The sequence below is a fragment of the Dreissena polymorpha genome, chromosome 8 (assembly GCF_020536995.1).
Source record: "Dreissena polymorpha isolate Duluth1 chromosome 8, UMN_Dpol_1.0, whole genome shotgun sequence".
In the NCBI taxonomy this organism is placed as follows: Eukaryota; Metazoa; Mollusca; class Bivalvia; order Myida; family Dreissenidae; genus Dreissena; species Dreissena polymorpha.
This window is the reverse complement of record NC_068362.1, coordinates 51849066-51857397: the sequence shown is the minus strand read 5'-3', so window position 1 is coordinate 51857397 and position 8332 is coordinate 51849066. Positions and strand designations below refer to the sequence as shown.

The 8332-nt window shown below is 32.2% G+C and overlaps 1 long non-coding RNA gene across 1 annotated transcript; it reads right to left on the bottom strand.

Moving 5' to 3' along the window:
• Positions 1 to 766: 766 nt before the first annotated feature.
• Positions 767 to 5543, bottom strand: LOC127840822 (uncharacterized). Its single transcript, XR_008030561.1, has 2 exons — positions 5322 to 5543; positions 767 to 2128 (listed from the first exon to the last, which is right to left on the bottom strand). It is a non-coding gene; the product is annotated as an uncharacterized LOC127840822 (long non-coding RNA).
• Positions 5544 to 8332: the final 2789 nt, after the last annotated feature.

Here is an 8332-nt window from a genome sequence, read left to right as displayed (position 1 = left end):
GGTTAAATTGCCGTTGTTTATCGCACGTATGTGCATGTAAAAAAGACCGGTCTTTTAATAGAATTAAAATGTTACCATGTTTTGTTTAAAATAGCAACATTATCAAGACATGTTAAGTGCAAACAACTCAAAATGTATAATTGTTCTTTTAACCTCCGACGCAGCAAATTTTCGAGTGTCATTTTAATATTTATTTGGACTCCCTTAAGTCATAGTGAACGTTGGAATTCATGGAATTTACTGAAAATGTCTTCTAAACATAAAAATTTCCTTTCATGGGATGACGACATAGATTTAGATTTGGTATAAGGTTATTATACTGATGATGAGGCAAACAATAAATCGCAAGCAAGCACGAAAGAGCTGTGCTATATTTGTCCTGTTTGTGGTGCGGAGTATAAAAGTGTATCAGGATTTCGAGGTCATGTCATAAAAAAACATTAACAGAATTTACGAGGTAATAAATATTGGATGCATTTTTTTAGTTCTGCATTTTGCGTACAAACCAAACAAAAAACAAGAAAGGTTTTCGTGTTTTAGTAGTTCTATATATATATATATATATATATATATATATACTCATGTTTTATTCGTTTTATTATCATATATATCTCGAACAATCAATTTATAAAACAACATTAATAAATCAAATCCTCGCACACGCAAGTAAGATATCCAAAACAGTGGACACTTGATACGGTGTAATAATGATGAGACAATTGAATCAGGCATTTACAGTTACTACTAAATAGTGTGTACAAAGGAGTTTAGTGTTTTATTCCTTTAATTATTTTCAAAGAAATGAATATAAAACGTGTTGTAGAATGGTTTTAACAAAATTATGGACAAAGATTTAAATGCAGTTAATAGAACATAAAAGTTTATTCTGACTTAAGCATGTTAAGCTAATCGTCATTTACATTACATTTACAATAACAGCATGCTTTTGAAGTTAATACAAATCATGCATCACTTCGAAAAAGTTCCTTTTACAATATAAGGAATAAACATGTTTTCGTGAGAATGTTAATATTGTTAATACATAGTGACCTGTCTGTACCAAAGTTCATAAGTGAAAAATATAATTATTAAATGACTTTTTTTAAACAAGAATTACATACATTAATATAAAATTAGGACACATATAAGAAAAAAATATGATCCCTGCATATAACTGCATAAAGTATATACTTGCATTGTTTTTTCATTCGTAATTTTTTTTTTAGAAATATAGAATTGAGTAATACTGACAATGTAAAAGCTGTATGATATACCTCTACCTATGCTACACTTAATTGTAGTTAAGTATAAGTAAAATCCCTGTGTTGACAACCTATACTAAAGCAAAACTATAGTTTATGTATAGCGATATGGTTCCTTAGAGTATATAAAGTACAATCATTTTATTTAGAGAGAAATCTATAAGTAAAATTAATAACTCCATCTATATAAACTAGTTAATTTCATTTATCTATATCCCTACATCGACTATCTATGCGAAAAAAAAATAATTGAAAATTCCACCTCAGGATTTCCTATGCAGACATCAAATTTTAACAGTCTTTCCTATAACACCAGAACATAAGCAACGCGATTGATATGTTGTGGCAGTCCAGTCCATATTTGGTGAGATCTCGGAATGCATTTCCGATGCACATAGACAGAGCACGTAAAATCACTCTTAATTTCAACCGATAACTTGATTGCTGTCAGACTGTCATTTGCGTACAACTGTAACATTTGAATTGATTGCTCTAATTCCTTTACAACGAACTGAGATGAAAAATTTTGCAGTTTAAGTTCCACAGCAAAGTCTGAGAAGGTTGTCGTCTCCACCTCCATTTCTAGAAGCCCTGAACTACATTCCATCACATCAGCTTCAGGCTTATCATTGTTTGTCTCCTGGAAGGAGTCAAGCTCATATGTGGAGTCTTCATCAATAGCATAACTATGATCACTTGTGAACTGCACATTTTCACTTTCTGACTGGGTAGAAGAATCTGTTGTAGCTTTAATGTTCACCAGGGGTTCACTGGCAACATGGTTTTCTTCCTTTGGCTGTTCAGATGTTATGTAGTGGTACTTGCGTTTCACCGTAAGGGATCCTCTTTTGCGTTTTCTAGGCATTCTAAAAGCATAAAACAAAACATATTCTAAAAATCAGTTAATAAAATGTTTACACAGTCACCATCATTTATTAAAAACATGGCTTGCCACCATAGGAAGACTAATAGACTATGCCACCTTTTTCCACATTTTTCGAAACGTTAACGCAAAACCTAAACGCAAAGTGTGACGGAATTTCAGACGACCAGACAGATGGACATAAAAATGTACTTAGTTGTATCAACATATTAATAAAATTAATTGAAATATTTATGTAAGAATTCCGATTTTTTGCATTAATTGAATAACAATTATCTACACATTTCAGAAATTCTTAATAGAAGCATTAACAATGTGGAAACAAACTCTTGAAAATATCTCAGAATAAATGTTTTCTCCAATGATAAAGAAATATGACCTTTGCAATTTTTCTATTTTATTTCTAGAATAATAGTTATTAAATTTATATTTAAAAAAAAATGGCCAAACATTCTGTGAATGAGAACGATTATATGTCTCGTGTTTTGAGAAAACTTGGCATAATGCATGTGCGTAAAGTGTCGTCCCAGATTAGCCTGTGCAGTCCGCACAGGCTAATAAGGACGACACTTTCCACTTTTATGACATTTTTTGTTGAAATGAAATCTCTTCTTAGCAAATATCATTGAAAATTCCACCTCAGGATTTCCTATGCAGACATCAATTTTTTTTTCAAAAAATGCATTTAAAATATGCACCATACATTTCATTGAAATGTAACATTGGTACAAACACAAACAATAATAGAGCTTGTATTGATCAATCCCTAAGAAAAAGCGGAGACAAATGTTAATCTCGATTGTTTTTTTTAAATAATTGATTAAGGACTAATATTGTATCATCATTGAGCTTATACAAATCAAGAACTTTGCAAATAATGCAAATTAAATGTACACCACACAATGCACTGAAGTGTACAATTTGCTAATCCTTAGCATGCTGGGAAATTTGTCGTCTGCTAAAGTGTTGTCTGCTGAATTTCTAAAATTAGCATTTTCTTAGATTTTTTTCACAGAATACTTTCAGAATAGCAAACAGTTTGAATCCTGATGAGACGCCACGTTCTGTGGCGTCTCATCTGGGTCCAAACAGTTTGCAAAGGCCTTTAAAGTTTGATTCCAGCGCTGAAAGGGTTACGATACCAACATGAATAATATAGGGCTAGTATTTACAGAGCCTTGGCCCTTACGCAAAAAGCAATGACATATGTATACAAAACTGAAAGCGGTCTAACAATTAAAAAATGACTAAAGTTATACATGTGTATTGTCCTTTAGCTTATACAAAGTTATGAGTTAGTAAATAATGCAAATTAAATGTGAAACACACAATGCATTGAAGTGTCACATATCTAAAGATACCAACATGATTATCATAGGTCAATTATTGACCGAGCCTTTTGAAAAGAGCATTGACATACACATTCAAAACCGAGACTGGTTAAAAAAAAAAATGACTAAAATTGTATAATCTCTGAGCTAATACAAAATTATGCCTTTGCAATTCATGTAAATAAAATGTGCACCACACAGTTTATTGAAGTGTAACATTTGCAAAAATACCAACATGATCAAAATAGTGCTACTATTGATGGAGTCTATTGAAAAAAGCCTCAACATATGTTGATAACACGTTTAACTAAAAAAATTGAAAAATAACTGAAATTATATCATCTTGGAGCTAATACAAAATTATGCCTTTGCAAATAATACAAATAAAATTAGCATCACACAATGCGTTGAAATGTAATGTTTGTAAAGATACCCATAAGGTTAATATAGGGCTAGTATTGACTGAGCCTTTCGAAAAGAGCCACGACATATGTTGATCAAACTGATAGTGATTACAAAATAAAAAAATGACTAAAATGGTATTATCTTTGAGCTAACACAAAATTATGCCTTTGCAAATAATGCAAATTAAATTTGCACCACACAATGCATTGAAATGCAACGTTTGTAAAGACACCAACATGATATATATAGGGCTAGTATTGACTGAGCCTTTCAAAAAGAGCCACGACATATGTTGATCAAACTGATAGTGATTACAAAATAAAAAAAATGACTAAAATGGTATTATCTTTGAGCTAACACAAAATTATGCCTTTGCAAATAATGCAAATTAAATTTGCACCACACAATGCATTGAAATGCAACGTTTGTAAAGACACCAACATGATATATATAGGGCTAGTATTGACTGAGCCTTTCAAAAAAGAGCCACGACATATGTTGATGAAACTGATAGTGGTAAAAAAATAAAAAAATGACTAAAATTGTATTTCTTTTGTGCTAATTCAAAATCATGAATTTGCAAATAATACAAATAAAATTAGCATCACTCAATACGTTGAAATGTAATGTTTGTAAAGATACCAATAAGATTAATATAGGGCTAGTATTGACTGAGCCTTTCGAAAAGAGCCACGACATATGTTGATCAAACTGATAGTGATTACAAAATAAAAAATGACTAAAGTTGTATAATCTTTGAGCTAATACAAAATTGTGCCTCTGCAAATAATACAAATAAAATTAGCATCACTCAATGCGTTGAAATGTAATGTTTGTAAAGATACCCATAAGATTAATATAGGGCTAGTATTGACTGAGCCTTTCAAAAATAGCCACGGCATATGTTGATGAAACTGAAAGTGGTAAAATATAAAAAAATGACTAAAATTGTATTGCCTTTGTGCTCATTCAAAATCATGAATTTGTAAATAATACAAATAAAATTAGCATCACTCAATGCGTTAAAATGTAATGTTTGTAAAGATACCCATAAGATTAATATAGGGCTAGTATTGACTGAGCCTTTCAAAAAGACCCACGACATATGTTGATGAAACTGATAGTGGTAAAAATTAAAAAATGACTTAAATTGTATTGCCTTTGTGCTCATTTAAAATCATGAATTTGCTAACAATACAAATAAAATTAGCATCACACAATGCGTTGAAATGTAACGTTTGTAAGAATACAAAAAACAATAGTATAGAGCTTTATTTGACCAAGCCTTTTGAAAAAAGCCACGACACACGTTTCTCGGATTATGGAAGTGTAAACAATGATACGCATGATTTGGTGAAAATACCCACCGTTGTTTTATAAGTAAATACAAAGCATAGTCGAAAACAAATGAAACAATAAGATGTATCAAACTCAACAAACCTTTGCAATGAATACTTCTGTGTTGGCAACACTTGGTTAATTTGTACTCTTATTATTTCTCGATTGCTTTGTCACGGTCTCGCTTTGTCAAAATGGCGGCTGTTAAAATTTGCCTCGAAGCGCGAAGTCTCGTTGGGTCGCAAGTCTCGTTCCCTTTTGCGTAACAACGCGATAGCTTGTTCTTCGGTTCAGTGAGTGTCTCATCCCTTTGTTTGTATAGGTCCCTGGTCTGTGGTATACTTAGACAAAATCTGTAAAACAAATTTAAAAACCATATACCCTTTTGAAACTTTACAACATTTCAAATCTCCCATAATATATGAAGCATGAAAAACAAACACATTCAGAAAACTCTCAGACGATCTTTATTATTCTCTTAGGCCAAATTTTGAGATCCTTATTCCTGATTATGTGTCTTTTTTTCTGAGAAAACTGGGCATAATGCATGTGCGTAAAGTTTCGTCCCAGATTAGCCTGTGCAGTTCGCACAGGCTTATCAGGGACGACACTTTCCGCTTAAACTAGATTTCGGTAAAAAGAGACTTCCTTTGAACGAAAAAATACAATTAAAATACCAATACCATCATACTGATGTACCGTTAATAAACAATGACACACATATCCATTAAAGTCTCTCTATTTGACAAAGCAATAGTGATTAGCCTCCTTCACCATACGTATAAAACAGCTCTATAAAATAACATATACCATTATATGTTGATGGCCGATTTTAGTAATTTTGCAGAGCTCCAGATAAGACACTTAAAGTCGTAAAAAATGAATAAATTTAGTAACAAAAAGTAGACTTAAATTCTGTGCGTACGGTTACACATTGGACAAATAAAATAAGAATTCAAAATTTGTGATCATGCGTAAAACTCAATATCAATGCATATAATGTAAACATTTCATTAATGAGTTCCCACTCGTCTAGGCCCTCATTACAATTATGAAATCAACAGCTCTTTAACTTTATTATGAATAACAGACCATCTTTAAAACAGTCGAAAAGCCAAACGTTTTCCATTATCTGGTCCTTTTATCGTAAAAAGTCTGCTGTAACCCGGCCATTGTCATGAGCTCTTCTTAGACTATAAACCTTAATGCTAATGTGCCAAATATTATACTTACCTGAAAAAAGGAATTAATAATAGACTTTAAGGCTGGATTTTTTTAAACAGTGTAAACCAAGATTTTGCTTTAAAAGTTATCTGGAACTCTGCATGGATGTTGAGAAGAAATTCATTACATTATTTCAAATTTTCTAGAGTACCCTTATATTGCACCACATAAAATGCAATTAAAACTATAATATTGAAGTGCACATATAAACTTTATTATAGATGGGTAGGTATTTCGTGTCAATCTCTTTCACATATGAAAGAGCTGTTGGTCATGCTGCTTAAAGTACATATATATGAATGATATAATTTAGATTAAGCAAAATAAAACACTAGGTACTGGCCAAGATTCATAAGAGTCAAATATATACGAGAAGTAAGAGCGTAATCGTGCGCAGCGAGACTTGCTCATGTAGAATTGAACCTCATATTGCTTTCTTTCTAAATAATTTCATGTCTCCTATCTAATATGCAATATTCCCGGTGTTTTTTTTTAATGCGGATTAATGCTCCGTTTTAGATCCATAATTAATGAACGCAACGATATTTTCAAAAATTAACACCGGATTAATGTTCACCGACATTTTTTCATACACATTGGATATAAATATTACAGAGCTTAACAAAAAAATAATAATACATTAAGCCCTGTTCTCCCGGCACACGCGCTGGACATACACCTTAAAAACGCTACACCAATTCCAGTGCTTACGCACTTAATTAATTGATTGTAAACAATGACGGTTGAAATCCGTGCGTGAGAATTTTTCTGGTAACCAAGAGCGACGTCAACGTTTATGACAGACCTGTTTATATTAATTTGTTTTTTTTTTTCCAAATTGATTGAAAATTATGTTCTATGATATTTTAATAGTAGAAGTAGTTGTTTTCTCAACGAGGGGTACAATAGTACTAGGCACGAGTACTAGTAGCTTTCAGGCTTCACTATATATACCACAGACATTATATAGACATAAAATGATCAATATGTGTTTATAGACATTGTAAGTATAGCCTGGTAAACAGACTAGAGAAATCTGAAAGTAACACGCACAGTTCTGTGGCAATGGGGGTCTGGGCTACTTTATAAATATGAGGTCGATATACAATGGACATCGGTAGGTTACGTCTACTATAATTATTTGGACTAGGGAAGGGCCACTGTGACTTCCAAAACATCAGCCCCGTTATGTCTTAAATAAAATACATGTATATTTTCTTGAGTGCCAACTGCAACTTACAAATATCAAAAAAAATATTCACGGCAGTTAATTTATTGTGTAGGCCTACTGGTCTTAATGGCAATAATAAACGTATTGAGTTTATTGGAGATTATATAACAAAGGGAACTAATTTAGCTTATTCAGTATACTAGTGAAAATGATTCTGATGTTTTCGCTTTTTTCCGAAAAGTAATGTATTTAACATACGGAAAATAAACGCGCGCATGTTGTCATAATTTGGTAACTTGCATTCTGCTTAGTTGCATTCTGCTTACTGCCTGTTTCTAACTGCCGTTGTTAATGACGCTTAGTGGCAAAGCCGATTATGACTGGTTTCAGGAATAATGAACACACAAACATTGGATAGTCACCAAGCATGTTGAAACAATCATCAAGTATAACCGATAGAGAACAAGCATGTTGGAACTGTCATGAAGCATGTCAGAATAAACATCACGCATACCAGTAATGTAAATATTCATCATGAATGATGTAATGTTGCAGCAATCATCAATTATAAACGAATAGACAACAAGCATGCTGGAATTGTCGTGAAGCACATTAGAAAAAGCATCAGTCATAATGTAAATATTCACCACGAATGATGTCATTTTTACCTAAATACCCTTCCATAGGTAATCACGTTGTCAATCAGCAACTCACCATA